The sequence below is a fragment of the Ochotona curzoniae genome, unplaced genomic scaffold (assembly GCF_017591425.1).
Source record: "Ochotona curzoniae isolate NIBS_2020 unplaced genomic scaffold, NIBS_Ocur_1.0 contig_1, whole genome shotgun sequence".
In the NCBI taxonomy this organism is placed as follows: Eukaryota; Metazoa; Chordata; class Mammalia; order Lagomorpha; family Ochotonidae; genus Ochotona; species Ochotona curzoniae.
In genome coordinates, this window is record NW_024464918.1 from 30,833,560 (window position 1) to 30,853,548 (window position 19,989).

The window sequence follows — 19,989 nt, forward strand, 5'->3', positions numbered from 1 at the left end:
AGTGTTGAAGTGGTTGAGGTTTATGTACTTTTAAATTTTGGAGTGATTGATGGATATGAACAGTCTGTTCTGAATGCAGCCAGTGCAGGGGCTCTCCGTTTCTTGACACTGCAGAGGCTTCTCGCTCCGTCACACCATTCCCCTGAAGGTGCCTGTATTAACCAGTGATGCCTGCACCTGCCTCCAGACTGGGGGTGTGTTCCTGAAGCCGCTGGTTGTGTCTCTGCTTCTGGTGGCAAGTGGCACTGACCATGTGGGATTGCTGGTCCTGGCTCAGCATATCATTCATTCTCTTTCTCCCAGGAATTCCTACCATGGTCTGTGTCCCTTGCTCGGCTTTTCCTTAGACAGGACCCTGTTTTTGTGAGTTTTCCCATGAGTGGCAGAAAAGCAGAAAGTAAAGAAACAAACTACAATATTTTATATGAGAGAAAGTAATATGTGCTATAGAGAAGAATAAACCAGAAAGAGAATGGAAGATTGCTGGTGGGTAATCCCTCGATTGTACAGAGAAGCAGGGGAGTTGACCTGATAAAGGCGTTTTCCAGAACACACTGCAACACTGTGCCGCTGTCTGAGGACAGGCCTTTTTGGGTGGAGGGTCCACAAATTCGAAGGCCCAGGGTCATGGTCCTCCCAACTTTTTGAGGAGCCGTAGGGAGAATGGTGTATGGAGGGTGATGAGGGTGGAGAGACAGCAGCAGGCTGGACTTCCAGACCCTCGAACCCATGAAGGACTTGGTTTTTGCTCTGCTTTATACTAGAGCAGGGTCCCTCTGACCTCTCCGTATCCATGAGCTGAGCGGGGGCCCATGGACATGAATCGGGAAGCCCACTCTTGCCACAGTCTCCGCAGCTAACAGAAGGTGAGGAGAGGTCATCGGTGTCCAGTCCTGTTTTCCAGTGTGGTCTTCCTTGACCAGGCCTGTTGTCCTCACAGTACTCACAGCAATGTGACTGCTGTCCCATCATGCTGCTGGTTCCTGTTTACACGTGGCATGGGGCTGATACACTTCCCCTACAAGTCTGCATCAACCACACAGGCAGAAGGATGACATTGGCTTCTTTCATTATATTATCCCTGGCTCCTAGGCTGCACTCACCATATGAGAAGTAATGAATAAATATTTGTGGGTCTGGCGCGGTGGCCTAGCAGCTAAAGTACTTGCCTGGAAGACGCCAGGATCCCATATGGGCATCAGTTCTAATCCCGGCAGCTCCACTTCCTATCCAGCTCCCTGCTTGTGGCCTGGGAAAGCAGTCGAGGATAGCCCAAAGCCTTGGGACCCTGTACCAGTGTAGGAGACCTGAAGGAAGCTCCTGGCTCCTAGCTTCGGATCGGCACAGCACCGGTCATTGCGCTCACTTGGGGAGTGAAATCATCGGATGGAAGATCTTCTCTCTCCTCCTCCTCTCTGTATATCTGACTTTGCAATAAAAATAAATAAATCTAAAGAAAAAAAAAAGGGACTAGACCTCTTAGAAAATAAACAAATAAGTATTTGTAGATGATAGGAATTGCTGTCAGACAATTGTCAGTGCAGGAGCTGATCTGCAGTATTAAAAGGGTGAGTGGCAAATATTCCCCGGACTGAGAAGGAGAGGATGTTGACACTCCTGGAGCATGGCCCAACACAACCTCACCCAAGCACTGGAGAGCCCAGCTCTAGGGGTGGACTCCTGGTGAGTGTTAAGCTTTCGGGAGGCTCCACACTCAAATGGCGGTGTGAAGTGAATCAGAGAAAATTCTGCTGGAGATCTGTGAAAAAGGGGCCAGCTCTGATGGAAGGCCACAGTGTGTGCCGTCATGCAGATATGTTCTGGTCTAGTATTCTGGCATACTGCGAGCCCATGGCGGTATTGCAGGATCTTGGTATTGAGAGCCCAAGCCTTCCGGGAAGGGTTCTTGGGCAGAAGAAATGCAAGGAGTGGCCTTTCACTTTTCTTGTCGCATGGCTCACCTTACTCTTAGCACAGAAAAACAACAACAACAAAAAACAAACCCTCATTTCTTTCCCTAGTAATTTCTTTCTCTTGCTCCTTTCTCATGTGGCCTGCCTGTAACATACGAGAAATGAAGCTGAGAGACATGCACCTGCTGAATGCTTCGTCCGGTCTCAGTGTGTTGCCACCACCATTGCTAGTCCCACAGCTAGTTCCTGAGAATGGCTCAAGTCCCCACATTGCTGATGTTGCTCATGTCAGCTGCGATGAGTTCAGTGCGGATCCTGTGATGCGTGCGTCAGCGACGTGTCCTGTTCCTCTGTTGTGCACCAGTTGTGGCATCACAGTGACCCTGGAGCAGGGTCTGTCACACCTGCCTGGTCCACAGAATGCAGGAGCCCTCCCAGGCAACCGTTGCTGAGGGCTGTTGGCTCCAACCCTGCATCTGAGAAGGAGTTTGCTGTATTGGCCACTAAACAGCACAACATGAGAAGCAAAGCTTATTGCTGTTCTCATTCCCTGTGGACACAGAAGTCCCCTTGCTTGACACGCTGGATATTTGTCAAAATTGTATGTGAAAGGCAATGCCAAGTGGTTTTAGGCTCAGCCATCTTTATGTCACTCTTACTCTTGAAAAATGTCCAATTTTCAAAACAGTTGACCTTAAGGAATTTTAGGAATATGTGTTTGTATGGCTTTCCTCTCTGAAACATGTCCCAGCTTTCTCATTCAGAGATTAAAAGGTTCAACAAAAGTCCTGTTTAAAAATGCCTTAGGAAGTGGCCAACCTTGTGACATAGTGAGTTAAACAACCACTTGGGACGTGACATCTCATGTCAGAGTTCCTGGGATCCAGTCCTCCCTTTGTTACCGAGTCTAGCTTCCTGTTAATGCCCACCCTGGAAGGCAGCAGTTGATGGCCCAATAACTGAGTTCCTGCCAAACACATAAGAGACCTGGATGAAGATACTGGCTTGTGGCTTCATGCTTGCCCAGTGGTCACTGCTGGGCAAGTTTGAGGAGTGAGGGAGCAAGTGGATGGTTGATATCTGTCACTGCCTCTCTCTGCTTTTCAAATATATGACTTTTCAAATGTTTTAGTAATGTTAGCTTCTCAATCACATATTAACTGGAAGGTTTGAGCAAAGAAAGTAATGAAACTATGCTTTTCAAGTTACTGTGAAATCAGTCCCGTTGGACTAACATATGACCATGTTCAGTATGAGTGTGGGGAAATACTGAATGGAAATGATGGTGATGAAGACTTTAGGGATATTGGGAAAGATTGAAATCATTCATTAAACTTGAACAAAATTGCAGAGTTTGAGGACAAGAAAAAAAAATACTAAAATGGAGTAAATAAGAGGCTCACTGGAGCTATTTCTGAGAAACAGAACTGACTGTCTTGTGGTTAATGATTTGAATTCTGCCCTGTGTGGCGAAGGCCGTCCACCTCCTCCTTGTTGCTGTAATTACCTTCGAATTTCTCTCCAACTCCCATGCAGTTTGGTACGAGGGGAGGTACTCTGGAGCCTTCTCTTCCTCTAAGACTTGTCTTATTTAGAGCTTGTTAACAGTGTCACCTGGCTTTTAATTGGTCTGCTGTCAAAAATGTGGAGAATATCGAATCATCTCCCTGAGCAAAATTGGTGCTGCTCAGTTCAGGCCGGAGATCCAGGGCGAATGGGAGGAGGCAGGTCCGACAGGGAAGCACTGGGGCTGGACCAGTCAAAGGCTCCTCCATGCACTAGAGTGCTCCTCTCATCAGGCCACTCACCTGTCACTGCCCATATGCTGCCCGAGGCAAGAGGTGAGTGCTGCTGATGGTGACATTGCCTAGAGCAGCGGCTGCAGCAATTACCTGACAGTCACATTATATTTGCAGTCTGTTTGGAAGGATGGATGGAAGGGACTGCAGGTCAGCATCAAATTTAGTGGGCAGTCTTGGCAAATACAATAATGAGAATCTGACTACCATGGGCATTTAAATGCAAGCTATTACATAAAACCTTGTGTGTATCCCTGATGAATGAGTCTTGTTTCTGAAACAACATCACATGATTCTATCCCACATGAGTGTTCCTTCCTCCTGTGTGAAGCACACTGGAGCCAAGCATTTACCATGGCAGGGAGGAAGAAGAAAGGTATTGTGTAAGGAATGGAATAACAGTTGCCGAGGAAAACTAAGGAAAGATATAGATGTTTCTTAAGAAAGGAACTGGGGGGAGTCCAGGTAAGTCTGCTCAAAGGTACGGGTGTCTGAATCTCCCAGCCATGTGGCTGTGGCTGGGAGAATCCATGCTGGGCCAGGCTTCCTGCTGGGGATCCTCATCCACTGCTAGCTGTCCACTGCTGCCAAGCAGTGGGCAAACACTGGGCTTAGGGTGGCCAGAATTATAATAAAAGCGGGCTTTGCCTGCTGGCCACCTGGCAGCAAGCTCTGGAGTCTTGGGGGTCTGAAATTACTGCTAGGGACATCCAAGGATAAAGCCACAGTGCGTGTAGGTGAGGAATGAATCCGGAGGGACACTCAATGACCCGCCCACTGTACTTGCAGATAAGAGAGGGGACTGTGACCTGGTGGCTTGGAGGGAAGAGACTGGAAGATCTGTATAAGTCAGACTCATCCTGCCCCAGCCCACGTGGGAATCCGGAGTTGGGCTTGTTAACATGGAGCATTGCTGACCACCACGCGCCAGTCCACGTGAAAGCCAAGGCTGGGGGCCTGTCTAGCAAGGCTAGATCCCAGTGCCTGACTGAATGTTGGAACAGGGGACAGGTGACATTAAGCAGGACCATGACACTAACCAGCATGCAAGAGAACGAGGTTCAGGGTTAGATTCTGTGGTTCATATCCCAGCTGCTCCACTTCCCATCCAGCTCCCTGCTTATGACCTGAGAAATAGTGGAGGATGGCCCAGAGCCATGGGAATCTATACCTGTGTGGGAGACCGTAAGGGGGTTCCTGGCTGCTGACTTCAGATAAGCTCTGGTCTGTTCTACCATAGTAGCCATTTAGGGAGTGAACCAGTAGATGGAAGATCTTTCTCTTGTCTTTGCTTTTCTCTGTAAAAAGAAATTAAACTGAAATAGTTGGTTAACAGCAATAGGGAGAAGAGACAAATGGAAAGCTGTAACATACAAAGTCTGAAGAAAAATTGAGTGACAGCAGTGAAACCTGCAAGGATGTCCTAATTCATGACAGGAGGGAAGAGAGAGGAAAGGAAGAACAGCTGTATACATCATACCCTAGGACCCGGTGAATCCGTCCTGGGCACACAGCCCGGAAATCTGAAAACATCCGCGTAAGAACCTCTACACAGATGTTCACAACCATCCCAAACTAAACTCACCCAAATATCCAGTAGCCTAAAGACATGCAATGGGCTGTTCCTCAGCAGTGAGATTGAGTATTCACACCACAGGAAGGAACACGGTGAGCCCTGAAGGCTTCATGCTAAGCAAGAAGCCAGTAGCACGTGATATTGGTGTTTTGTAAGAAATGGCCAAATTGGCAGCTCCATAGAGAAAACGTAGATTCGCAGTCTCCAGAAGGTGAAGGGAGCAGGAAATGGAAAAATGACTGGGATATAATGGATATGTTGGCAAATTAAAGTAGATGTTGTGTTGCAGTGGGTGAAGCCTCAACTTGGGACACTGAGAGGCATCCCATATTGGAGTGCTGGTTTGAGCCCTGGCTACTCAATTTGTGATTCAGTTTCCTGTTAACATGCCTGGGAAGCAGAAGATGACAGCCCAAGTACTTGTGTCTTTGGCACCCACATGGAAGACTCAGATGGAGTTTCTGGCTCCTGGCTTCAGCTTGGCCCTACCCTAGCTATAGTAGATATTTAGGGAGTAAACAAGTAGATGGAAGATCGCTCTCTGTCTCTCTCTGTCATTCTGACTTTCAAATAATTAAGTCTATTAGAGTAAATAAATTAAAAATTTAAGAGTAAATATATAAAGCTGGCAAGCTTGGGCCCGGCACAGTGGTGGTGCAGTGGTTAAGGTCCTCACCTTGCACGCCCGGGATCCCATATGGGCGCCGGTTCTATCCCGGCAGCCCTGCTTCCCTTCCAGCTCCCCGCCTGTGGCCCGGTAAAGCAGTCAAGGACAGCCCAAAGCTTTGGGACCCTGCACCTGCGTGGGAGACCCGGAAGAGGCTCCTGGCTTTGGATCGGCATAGTATCGGCCGTTGCGCTCACTTGGGGAGTGAATCATCAGACGGAAGATAGATTCCGGATAGAGGAGAAAAAGCAACAGGAGAGAAAGTTTCAAACAGGACTGATAAACTTCAAGGCATGAAGACCCCTGCCAGTGAATGCAGCCCAAGGTGCAGGAACTCTGGCGCTAAGGCAGCCCTCTCCCACAGTGCTGCACCTGCCACCCAGGCCAAGTGGTCTCCCTGGATGGGGCCATTTGTGTGTCTGGTCTAATTTTTCTCTGATGTTTGACCAGCTCGTTTCCTCCCAACTTTAAGTAAGATGGCAATCTTGGTTGGATCTTTACCTCATACACATGATTCATTCTCTGCTTTCTGATTCTCATTCCCTGAGATGGGTGTCCAATTAGCAGTAGTTAGCAATCCCAAACCTAGCTCATAGATCGCTAGTTAACTGGCCAAAATATAAGCCATCCCTCCTTAGATAATGTGCCTTACCCTATAGACATTTGTATCAGTTGAGTGTGAAAGTGTAGAATTATCTGGCTCATGATGGCACAGTAGATTGCAGGGAGGAAGGAAGGGAGAAAAAGGGATTATTTGCTGAATGATACAGCAGGTGAACAGAGAAACCGTCCTGGCACAGGAGGAGAGAGGCAGCAGGTCTGCAGGTGGCACCCATTCTTACCAGCTGTGAGGCTCCTGCTCTTTCCATTGCTGAGAGAAACATCATTTATATGATGGTGACTATGGTACACGCACTTTGATTTTTGTCCTTGGTTTCTGGCTCATAATTCTCTGGCCTGGGCAGGCCATCAAAAGGCAGACGGTGCTCCTGCCCCGGTATGTGGAAGATGGAGTGCTGGGGAATCCGAACAGGGCTTCGTTCCTTGGGTTTCCATCAGTCTGTTGGCATTGTTTCATCTACAATGACATTTCCAGAAAAATTCAAAGGGACAGGATTCCAAGAGCTGCTGGAGAGCTGAGGTTCCCAGAGGGAACTGGCAAGGGCAGGGGTTCCATGACAGCCTTGAGGACATGGCCTCCAAGCTGTGCACTCTGACCTGATGTACAATGAGACAGACTTAGGGTGCAATTGACTTAGAAGATGGTGGTTGAGGTTCACTGCAGAGCTGACTGCTTGTTTGATAGCTAGAAGGAAATCTCTTCACCTGCATCAGACATGACCTACATAGGCAGAGGGAGAAGGGGAAACTGAGTCTGAGTGGGCTTTTTCTTCTGTAACTTCCTGCCTTTGTGAATGCTCTAGTTCGAACTTACACTGCATTTTTGCCAAAGGAAAATTCTCAAGAGAGTGGTGTTAGTTTCTTCCTCCATTTTCTTAAGTTTTGAACTCGTATAAATATTTACATGATTGGTTGTGTGACAACAACAATGAAGATCTTAGGCTGGAACACTATCCAGTAATGTGTCATATTTGCTAAGTAAGCTAGCTCTTCTATTTTCCACATCATATGTAACAATACATGAATGTTGGCCTGGCTCACAAAATTCTGACACATAATTATGATATGCTTTATAGCTCTGCTGCCATCTCTACACGCCCCGAAACTTAAACGAGAGCCTCACACACATAAGGCCCATGTTGTGAGCTAACAGGGGGGTGGTACTCATAAGTGCCAGTACATGGAAGTTATCCAAATGTCTATCAGCAGATGGAGGGCAAAATACAATGTGATAGCAACATACCATAGACCATTATTCAGCTTTAAAAAGCAAACGCAATTCTAACATGCTCTACAACATAGCTGCATCTTGAAAATATGTTAAGTGAGACGAGACAGATACCAAAGAAAAACTATCAAATACTTTCATTTTTATGAAGCTCCTAGAATATGAAATTCATATATGAAGCATAAAAAGAGTACAGGGACTGATGGGGAGTTGCTGTACACAGTTTCTAGTTGAGATGATGAGAGGATAAGAGGTTCTAGAACTGACTAGAGGCCATGGGTGGGCAGTACAACAGATGTGCTCATTACTACATTGTCCTGTTGAAAATGGTTGAAGTGAAGGATGTTTGTAGACCTGTTTTACTGTAAAAAATGTCTAGAAAGTACAACAAAATATATTCACTTTGTATTGGGGATCTTGGTGAAAATGTCATTTTTCTTGAAATCATTGGGAAGTTGTATTCTCCACTAGGCCTTATGAAGTGTTGCTGTGGAAACGGGGGCCTGCTGTTCTATCCTCATGGTGTGCACTCTGCTCTGACAGTGGGGAGGGCACAGCCCTACATGGTCCCTTTTTACACACTCTGGGCAACACACTTGATTCCAATGGAAACCCAGGCTCTGCGTGGTGTTGCGATTGTTATGTGATTTTGCAGACATCCAAGCTGCAGCATGTAGAACATGTTTCCTTTAGGAAAAATGTGCTATTTGTTCCTTCTTGTGTTTCTGTGTCTCATATAGTTTGGTGAAATGGTACCAAATTATAAAAATAAGAGGCTAGAATTATCAAGCAGAAATAGGATCTTAGGGTTGCCTGCTCAGTGTTCCAACTTGAGCTGCCAATTTCTTCTATGGCTATGCTTTGAAAGATGAGATTTTCTTGTAATAAAAAAATGACAGGTCATTCCCTCAGACTTGCTTTTTAAGATACAGCTTCTAGCCCGTGATGAAAGAGGTTGGTGGTGGCCAAGAGATAACAGCTTAGAAATCTTGCAGGAGGGAAGGTAGATGTGGTACCTCTCTCAGGCAACGTTTGCTAACTCACATGTGCTCTTCTTTGGAGGGTGTATGGCAGGTCTGTTTTGAGAACCAAGAGTCGAGTTGGCATGGCTGTCACTCATGGCTCAGCGCAGTAGACCCAAGGTTGTGCCCATTTCTTTTCAGTTTGTATGAGTTTTTATTCCCTTTGCCCTTGAATTCTTGTTTTATTGCTTCATTCTTCTTTCAGGGTGGAGATCTCTGAAGTGAAAAGAAGTCTCCCTGACTCAAGTCACTTGCTTCTCTTTTCTTTCCCTCACACTGGAAGCTGGAGGACACTTTCCTGCTGAGAAATTTTTTTAAAGTCACCACGCAGCTACAGCAAATGAGAGCTGTCATAGATTTTTGGATGAGAAAATCTACTGTAGCTCACACAGATCTAGGAGTTGATAGTGGCTAATTGACAGCTGGAAGGACTGAGTCTCCTGGCAGCGTTAGAGGGAGGGTGAGCCCTGTGGGTTTCATGTGGGCAGAGATAAAACAGGTTTTTATTCAGTACTCACAGAGAGAGCATAATTAACCTTTTAGAAGTTTAAGGATGATCAAATTGTTATTCATTTTGCAATGAGAAGGGAGAGCCTCTTTTCTTGCCAACAAAGTGCCAGTGTAGATTTCAAGGTCACTGGATGATCTCTTGGAGGGAGAAGAAAGCAGCAAACACACACACACACACACACACACACACACACACACGCACACGCACACACTCACAGATTGAGAAATGTCACCACCAAAACATTTAGGAATGAAAAGGAACAAATGTTCTTTTCTGTCATGCTCCACAAGCAAAGCCAGAGCTCATGTTTGCTGCACATTCAACGGGCCCCTTGCATGAACATGCCACTCTCCTTGTTAGGGAAAACAGAATATACGACTCCAGCTGGCATCTGCCATGCTATGGCATGCTCTGATGTTTTTCTGGGAGTAGTGGGAAAGGCTCTTAGAGGTTTAGGCATGTTTTCAGATGGCGTGCATGACGTTCGACCACGTGAGCCCTTGGTGGTGTCCATAATAAACTCTGGCACTTCCAAAACAAGCTTGAAAGGATCCAGCCCAGTCTGTGCAAGAACGGAAGTGGCTTTCGGGAGGTCTCCTGCTTTACAGATGAGTGTGCCTCGTGTGTGATGACCTTGTTCTACAGCTCCGTGCTTGGCCTGCACCGTCCGCAGCAGTTCTGATGAAGGAGATCAGTGCTGTGCGCTGCTCCCCCAACAAGCACGCCACATCGTGAGATTTACAGTAACAGTAGAAATGCTGTATGGCCTTCCACCCAGCTTACCAGTTTTGAACACTTTTGTCTCACGTGTTTTACCCTTCTTTCATCGTTTCATACAGTGTGGTGGAATGAAAGTGATACCTGTGACACATCCTTTCTGGAGGGAAGCAGGGATTGTGGGGTTCTTTCTCAGAAGGTCTCAGTAGGTCCCAGCCTGTGACTGACTAGATTGAAATGAAGCTTGCTAGTGAGTGCTAACACCCTTACACAGACTGGCTTATCTCAGCATTGACTTGGAGAATTCTCCCAAGCTGTATTTCCCAATGTGCAATCAATCTTCCCCTGCCAAACCCCAAATCTGTCCCAGAAGAGGGATGAGGCCCCTGCCTGATGGTGGTGAACCATGCAGCACAGATCCAGTGACAATCAGAAGTTATTATTTTTGGGTTTTTCTTTCCCAAGGGGAGGGGGTCGGAAAGAAATGCCCCAAATATAGCATGTCCAGGACACAGTTTCTCTGGAAAAATTTTTAAGTGGTTTTACCAATCCATGACCTATGCTATTACAAATGATTTTTATAAATCATCCGGTGTCTAATTTTATTTAATTTGTTTTTTGTAGTCAGCTAGGAAAGTGGGGTATAAAATATGCCTGTAGGTAATTTTAATGAGTTTGCTATTTAGGGTAGTTAGCTATAACCCAGTTAATCATTGGCTTTGATGCTGGAAAAAACAAAGTGTTTGGGTGGTTTTCAAAGTATGGAAATGGTGGCATGAACACAGGCTGAGAATTTACTAGAAGTGGACATTCTCAACTTTATTCCAGATCTGCTAACTCAGCAAGCTTTCCGGTCATCCAGGTGATGGCAGAGTTTGAAAGCCACTGTTCTGGTGTCATACTTCTTTCTTTTTTTTTTTTTTTTTGAAAGATTTATCTATTTTTTACGAAGTCAGATATACATAGAGGAGGAGGAGAGAGAGAGAGAGAGAGAGAGAGAGAGAGAGAGAGAGGGAGATCTTCCATGCAATGATTCACTCCCCAAGTGACCGCAACAGTCGCTGCTATGCCAATCCAAAGCCAGGAGTCAGCAATTTCCTCCAGGTCTCCCACGTGGGTACAGGATCCCAAGGCTTTGTGCCATCCTCAACTGCTTTCCCACAAGCAGGAAGCTGGATGGGAAGTGGAGCTACCGGGATTAGAACCGGCACCCATATGGGATCCTGGCGTGTTCCAGGCAAGGACTTTAGCCACTAGGCCACCGCGCCGGGCCCTGGTGTCATACTTCTAAGACAGAGCTAACCATCTGTCAAAGTCTTTCCCAGGATACTGCCAAAAAATATCGCATCTTCAGATAAAACATTATGCTTGTTTTCCCCCTTCTTCGTGGAACAAGGGGAGGCAGCTAACCAGGCTAGCAGGTGCAGGGAAGAATAAAGAAAAATCAGACAGCATCCATCCTTAGTTCACCTCAGCTGAAAATGCTAGACTTGACCAAGACCATACCTGCTGGCTCTGCCTCTGAAATTGGCTAAGCTCAAGACTGGTTTTTATTCACAGAGTTAAAGGCCAAGGGAGAGATCAATAAAAACTGCAAATGACTGAAAATAGCCTTGATGTGTACTAAACCATTGGCACTCAACTGGTTTCCATTGTCAGTGGTATGCGCCAAAGTTGGCTGCTGTACCTCGCATGTACGCCTGGTTCCCTTCTCTTTTGATCAGCAAAATATTTTGAAAGACTGCCCTGTTCATTGAGTCTAATGGATGATCTTGAATGTCATCTCCTTTATGTTTTGTTAATTTTCGATTTCTTTGCAACCTTTGGTACCTTATGAAGAGTGATTAATTTCTACTGACACCCCTGTAGCCAACACTACCACTTAGCACTATGCTGTTTCCCTGAGTAGTACTGAGGCAAACTTGAGGCTGGAGCAGTCATGTTCAGACCCTGCTCCGGATGAGTCCAATGGGTGGATCGGTCTGTTTGTAAGCGACTCCATCTTGACCCGCATGCCAGACTGCTAAGAATGAGAGGTGATGCAGAATTGAAACTCCCAGGAGAGAGAATGCATTGTAAATATTTCAAAAGAAGAAAAAGCTATCCAGAGAGGAAAAGAAAACAGAAGAAAAGCAAAGGTGGAAGAAAGTGCTTTTGATTTCCATTATGATCGGAGTGTTCAGTCTCCACAGCTTCGCTTCAGAGCTTAAAAATTCTGCAGTCCAACTCCCTGGAGTCAGGGGGAAACCTCAGGTGCCAGTGGCTACCTACACCCGGGTGGCTCATCTGGTGCCTGCTCTAAAGACAGACCTTTGATCACAACCTCACACAATGTGCAAAGAAGCAGAGAGCTCTGTAAATATAATTGCTCTTCAGTTTAGGCTGAATGCTCAGATGTCAATTGGAGAAAGAAAAAAAAAAGCACTACCTCTAAGTCTAAAGCTGGCTCATTTGGTTAAATGTCATATCCACTTCCAAAAGGACAGAAGAGTGAGCGGATATCTTCAAACCTACAGCAGGTTTTAAAGTTTTCCAGTTTTTTTAAAAAAAAAAACTCACTTAGTTTTTACAATATGAAAATTATAGATGGAGTGACATTTAAACCTTTGCTTTTCATAGCATTTCACACTTACACCATTTTAAAAGACAGCTATTAACATTTACAAAAATCTTTCAGAAACCAAATGTTCCAACATGCAGAATTCCAATTATACTCTGTAAGAGGGTTATCAACCATTCTTCTACAAGAATACTTTGAAGTGTCTGGTATTAAACCAAGAGCTAAAATGTCAGTTGCAGATAGACAATAAATTAGGGTTTATAAAATCTTGTAAGATTTATTTAATATTACAATTTTGACCTTTAGGCTGTCTTCACCGTAGCTTACTTAAGTTTCTCGTGTGTGTGTGTGTGTGTGTGTGTGTGTGTGTGCTCGCGCACATGCGTGCTTTGTAATGCTGTAATCTTTGAATGTTAAGCAAAGGCTGTGTTACAAGGTCGACAGGGTTAGGGGATTCATTTGGGCCCAAGCCTCTGTTGGAGGCTAATGGCCTCCTGTGGGCTGTTACTGCTTCCTGGCAGAACGTGTGGCTTGAATCCCAGGCAGAATGCTAACACGGCAAGCCTGTGCTGTGGAGCGGGTCTGCCCATCTCTTTAGGGAACTCTTGAAGACCAGCCTGGGGCCGTATGAACCCCTTTCCCGCTTCTCAGCTGTTTGCCAAGAGATGTAAAAACAGATGTGATCCACATGTGCGACGCTTGCAATTTGGAATGAGATTTGCTAAAATTAGCAGGCAATATATATATATATATATCAAAAGAAACTGTGATCCTTTTCACTGAGCCAAGCAAGCATCGGGGCGTTTCCTTTGAAGAATGGGCACCAAGCCTGTTGTGTCTCAAACATGTGGGGAACGTGGAGGGGAGAGAGATGTTAAAGAATCAGTGCTCAGTCCTGATCTACCCCAGCTGCTGACAGTGCTGGCTGCTGCCTCCCCCACACACTGTGGCCCGTGGTACCGACTCACAAATCCATCTTCATAGCCTCAGCAAATACTTATGCAGGCTAGGCTTCATCCTAAGTGTTTTACATAACCCTGCCCCACCCTCCTTGGCACTTGGGGGATTGCCTGCTCAGAAACCAAGACCCAGGGAGAATTTTCTTTTCTATTCCAACCCCCCTTCCCGCCCCCCACCTCAGGATCACACAGCTAGGAGAAAGAGACAGTGTAATTGGTACCCAAGTGGTCTGGCTCCAGGGTCCTTGTTTTATAGGGGGTACAGCCGCTTCTTAGGAGTAGTCTATTTAAGGTGGGTTAAGGGGACTACAGCAGCCTGTTCACCTTTTTTGCAAACTGTCTTTTCACCAGTAATCTGTGAGGTCACAGGTGACGTAAAATAAGGTCGTCTACTTAAGCCTTCTTGGAATTCATTTTGTCACTTGGTTTCAAAAGTGGTTTTGTGCTACAGCCAAGAGCAACAAGCAGAATCTCACAGTGAGAAATCGCTTCTGGAAGTGGCTTCTCTGTCAGCAGCTGCCATAGCAGAAGCTCACAAATAGCCTACAATAGGGCATTAAGGAGAATCACATTTGTGATGATTAAGACTTTGTTTCTATGTTTTTGCTCAACAACGTATTGTGGCATATTATTTGGGCACATTTCTGCAGGTTGCTTTCTAGCATAAATCAGTGTTTTTTGAAAAAAAAAAAAACTAAATCAGTATTCATGAACCTCTGGCAAGGTATCTTGCACTGCCAGACTACATTTTATGACTATGGTGCAAATCAAATTCAGTTTCAATCAAAGGACAGGACTCACAGATTTCTTACTTTCAGCTGATGGCCCACTTACTTTAAGCAATATTTAATCTAATAAAATTCTAATATAACTACAGAATTGGGTCAATTCCTTGGAGTCCGCTGAAAGACATTTGGCATGCAGCCGTTAGATCAGTACTATAAACATAAGCACCTGTACTTCCATTCGTTTTGCTGCAATCCGCTTACAACCCCATTGGCTGTGCAATGACTTTAAGTATTTACATACTTGTACTTGGAGCTCCTAAGCAGTTAGGACGCTGGGAGCCAACCACTGCCCGAGTGGGCCAGCTCTGTGAAGATAGGCAGGCCATGGGAGTTTGTTCTGACAACTGAAGAAGACCAGAGATTCTCCCCCGAAACATGCCAACGTTGGCATTAGGGCTTATTTTGAGCTGAAGGTAAATGAGAGACAGCAGGAAATACAGGTGGCACTCTGACCTCCTCCTCTCTGCCTAAAAGAGGGGCCTTTGGTAAAGGAAGTCTACCTTTGTGATGAACATGTCCACTGCCAAGTGTCCTTTCCCATGCCAGGGAGAGAAGTACTTTTGTGGCCTAAGAGGACTTGAGTGTGTTTAACACATCCCACTAAATAAGCCTGACTTAATGTACATTTGTAGTCACTCTGCCACAGTGTTGCCTCTTCAGAGCCCCCCCTCCCTCCTCTCCTTTGTCTAGCCTCCTCTTCACACCTTGTTTTCTTTTGTTAAAATAATATGTGAGTTTTCCAGGCTGACTACCTCTTGGGGGTTTGGAGTTCTCATTTGTTTTCACTGAGTCCCTTACTCTCATGTACGTGTGAAATAAACCTTATGTCCAATTTGATCTGCCTCTTGTGAGGGTTTTTTTTTTTTAGATGTTTTAATTTTTATTGGAAAGACAGATTTGCATAGAAAGAGAGACATAAAGATTTTCTATCAGGTGGTTCACTTCCCAAGTGGCCACAAAAAGTAGAACTGAGCTGATCCAAAGCCAGAAGCTTCCTCCAGGTCTCCCAAGTGGGTTCAGGGCCCCAAGGCTTTAAGCCATCCTCTATTGCTTCCCCAGGTCACAAACAGGGAGCTGGGTAGGCAGTAGAGCAGCTCAAGAACCAGTGACCATATGGGATCCTGGTACATGCAGGGCAAGGATTTTGGCTACTGAACCATCGTGCCAGGTCCCTCTCTTGTGAGCTTAATTTCCAGATCTCAGTCACTAAAGAGGCTAGACATGTTTTTTATTTCTCTATGGATAAATCTATAAAGGACAGAAACAGGTTTCTGCTACTGGACACCAGTGGGGATAAAAGAAATAATAATAATAATTGTAAATCCTCCTGTGACTTTAATTGCAAAAAGTTGTTTAGTAAAAAAGAGAGACAGTCGTGAAGATAGAAACATAAACATGAATGGAAGCATTTAAAAATTCATTAATGAGAAAGCTCATGTGGTATTTGAGCCATTTGGGGGAGGAATTCTTTTAAGGTCACAGATGCAGATCAGATCAGAAATAAAGAAATGAATGTGCAGAGAGGCAAAATCAAGCACTTCCTTGGTGCGGGAGGAAGCCGATGAACCTCTGCGAAGCCGAATTTACATGTCTGTATGCAAGAATCATTTCCGTATTTGAATCAGCTGTCTGTAACTTAGAGATCTGCAGAGTAGCTCAAGGACAAAGATTCCGGATCAGCTAACCTGGAAGGGTGAGATGTAGACAGTGCATTTTCCTGTGAGGCACACATTTTCCATCGCTACACCAGAATCCCCATGAACAAGGAAAGGAAATTGGGTGGCCCAATTTCTTTTTCCTATCGTCGGAGTCCTTATGAATCTCCTACGTCAGTCCCTAATTACCTTGTTACTTCTGTCTGGTAAAGGTGCACACGCATCCTGCCGGGTCTGTCTGCCTCCTGAGTTGTCTTAGTCTGGTCCATGCTTGACCCCATTGCCAGTTCTCTACTTGTCACATCCCCCTTAAAAATTAGAACAGTGCCCTGCTGCCTGCAGACAATATTTGAAAGCTCTAACTTGGTTGGCTTGGATACAGCCCTGTAGCAGTCAGGGTTTCGAGTTGCCATTTACAGAAACTGACTGTGATTGATTTTATCAAAAAAAAATAATAATTTTTTAAGGGTGTAGGGCAAATCAGTCTTGCTGGGAGCCCCCCCCCCCAAAAGTAAGCACAGAAACCTGTGCTTCTGGAAGTAACTGCAAGTTGTGCCATGGAACTGAGTGGATGGGATACCCTGGCTGCCACCCTTGCACACCAGCATGGGTCTGGTGGCCATACACACACTTGTCATCTGCCACTATTAAGCTCCCTCTGCTCCAAGCACTCAATTCTGCAACTGTGGTGCAGTGAATTTTTCTTTTTCAATATCCTTGCTTCTTGCATCATTGAAAATCAGTAAGGATGTTTGTTCCCCATGCCCTAGCTGCCTGGCAGATTGGGAAGAGAACTTGGCAGGTCGGCCATCTATAATGGAGGTGGTTGTGCCTTCTGTGAGCACTCTAAAGTGATGAATTACACCATTGAAACTGGGAGGTGATCAGAACGCTGAGCAAACACTAAATATTCAAGACATCTCACCCCGTCCTTCTAATCTAATGCATGCGTCCTGCAAGGCCAACAAAACTCAAGTCCTCCATTCTCTATCATTCCACAAACCTTTAGCAATCCCTATGTGCTAAGCACCCAATCCGGAATCAGAGAAACAATGGACACTTCAAGGAGGTTATGATCTAAGCAGAAGCACACACAAGTGAGCAGGTGATGACAAGAATGTGCTGTCAGATGGGTAAACTTGAGTGCTGTTGGGGTACCCGTGGTTAAGGTGGTGGTGATGGTTCCTGCCCTTGACCTAAACCAAGAGGAAAGAGGTAGTAATACTTTTGCCTTCTTCTGGTCATCCAGGAAGCTCTGTTACTACTTTCCTGTATCCCGTTGAACTGTGGAGGCACTCCCATCAGTATGTTCAATGCACTCCTATACTATACATCTTAGGTCAAGCCACCTTCATCACTGCCCGTTGTAAGATTACATTTTCCTTGTGATCTTCTCCACTGTCTGTGCCTCCACTATTTTACTGCTCTGTTGTAGCTAACCTTGTCCAGAGAGAAAGCTGTCCAGTGGCCAATACTCTACTCTGGATACTCTTGTGTTTTTTTTGTCTGCTACTAATCAGTAGGCAATTTTCTTTGATCCTATTTAGATGTTAACTGATGTTTCTGTGCATAATTTTAGAAAGGAGTGTGCGACAACATCAACACTAAATATAGCGTCATGTGCCAGCTCAGTAGGTCAGTGTTGGCCCAGTTACACTGATATTTTTTTTTTCTACCATTCCTGAACTTTACTGCCAGCAGTAAGTCAGAAAACTGGGAATGGGCTGGTTGAAGCTGTGCTCCTGTGAAATTACTGTTGTAAACACCTGACATTGCTGCCCTGCATTACCATCTGTCTCCCTTCTAGACTGTAAGTCCTAGGGGACAAAGCTGCTGACTCATTTTGGTAAGACTCAAAATCTCCATCAGACTGCCTTGAACTCAAGTGGCAGGTGTTGAATGCATGAATAATTGAGCAAATGTTCTTCTTACCAATAAGGAAGTTGGCAGTCAGCAGCTCATGGGAAGATTTGACTTGCTGAGTACTTTCAAACCAACCACAGTTCCTCCATGGCCTGTCATGGCTCTGGTTCATGTCCAGTAGTTACAGTGGATGGTAGTTGCTAGGTGTGGTCCCATGAGGTTGCTGGGCTGTTGGCTTTCTGAGCAGCTGAGAAGTAAAATAGGCCGGTCGTGAGCAAAAGGTCTGGAAAGAGCTCACTGCAGTCCAGCCCTTCTCCCCTTGGCTCTCAAGATGGTAGGTTACACAGGAAATCAGAAAAACGAGATCATTTCAAAGTCAGAGATGCTAGTCCTTGAAACCCTCTATGTATGTTTTTAAACATGTGTTTTGTTTATTTGAAAGTCAGAGTTAAAGAGGGAGAGCAAGCGCTTGTGCAGTAGTTATCTTCTGCCTGTTGGTTCACATGCCTTTTAGCCACAGTGGCCAGGAGTAGACAACCAAATCCGGAAGCCAGGAACTTCTTCGAGGTCTTCTTTATTGATATAGACTCCAAAACATCGGCCATCTTCTTCCTTCTTTCCCAGGTGCTTTAGCAGAGAGCTGGATCAGAAGTGGAACAGCTAGGACTCAAACTGGCATCCATATGGGGGGCTGAGTTGCAGGAGGTGGTTTTACCCGCTATACCACAATGCTGGCCCTGAGAAACTATATTGTTTTTGTACAGATCTAATTTGTCTTGTCTTCCACCTGTCTACCTTCAAACTGTCTAGTGTCTTTCACATTTTCATGTGCATGGAGCAAGCATGTTAGTTCAAATTAAAAAATCTGCTTACTTGGTTGTCTGTTAGTATTCTTGGTAGACTGGCTCCAGGACACTCTCATGCATACTTTAAATCTATCCCAGATGGCTTGAAATAATGAATACAGTGTAAATAATATGTAAGGAGTCAATCAACTGTATTGAGACGGACAAGAACAAAAAGTAGACACAGTTTAGTACAGATAGAATTTATCTTTTAAAAAAATTTTTTTTTAAATATTTATTTATTTTTATTGCAAAGGCAGATATACAAAGAGGAGGAGAGACAGAGAGGAAGATCTTCCATCCAATGATTCACTCCCCAAGTAGCCGCAATGGCCAGTACTGTGCCGATCCAGAGCCAGGAGCCAGGATCCAGGAGCTAGGAGCCAGGATCTTCTTCCAGGTCTCCTACGCGGGTAAAGGATCCCAAGGCCTTGAGCCATCCTTGACTGCTTTCCCAGGCCATCCAGCAAGGAGCTGGATGGGAAGTGGAACTGCTGGTATTAGAACCGGCACCCATATGGGATCCCCCTGGCATGTTCAAGGTGAGGACTTTAGCCGCTAGGCCATTGCGCTGGGCCCAAAGATGCAACTAATTTCTAAAACAGAGGTTTTAATTTATTTGTAAGACAGTGTTATACAGAGAAATTGAAACAGACAGAGATCTCCCATCCATTGGTTCGCTCCCCTCATGGCCTCAATGGCTAGGACTAGGTCATATAAAAGCCAGGAGCCTGAAACTTCAGCCATGTCTGCCATGTGGGAGGCTGGGGAACAAGGACTTGGACCATATTCTGTTGCTTTGCTGACTTTGGGGAGGGAACTGGATCAGAAATAAAGCGGCCAAGACCCAAACTGGTGCTCATTTAGGAAGTCACTGAAGCACTGGCTTAATCATATGCACCGCAATGCGGGAGACTCCCCCAACTTGCCCCCATGAAAACAATTTGAGAATGTGAGAAGTGAGAATTTGAAAGTAGCAGGAGTCAAAGGTGTAGAAGTAGAAGGCAATAAACCAGGGAAAGCACAAGGGTGGAAGTGGAAGCCATGGGGACTGAGGGCAGAAGATGACCTGTGGTGTCCTGCTATGGTCGTGGCCATGGGGCATGGAGTGCTTGTCTGTGTTGCTGCCTGACTTCTGCATGAAGTCTCCCTGCCATCTGATCTTCCCCTTCCTATGGAGCTGTCCACAAACTCTGAAGCACCCGCCTGTGCTGTGGCCAACTAGTTCAAGGAGTGCAGAATAAAATGCAGAGAATGTGGGACTC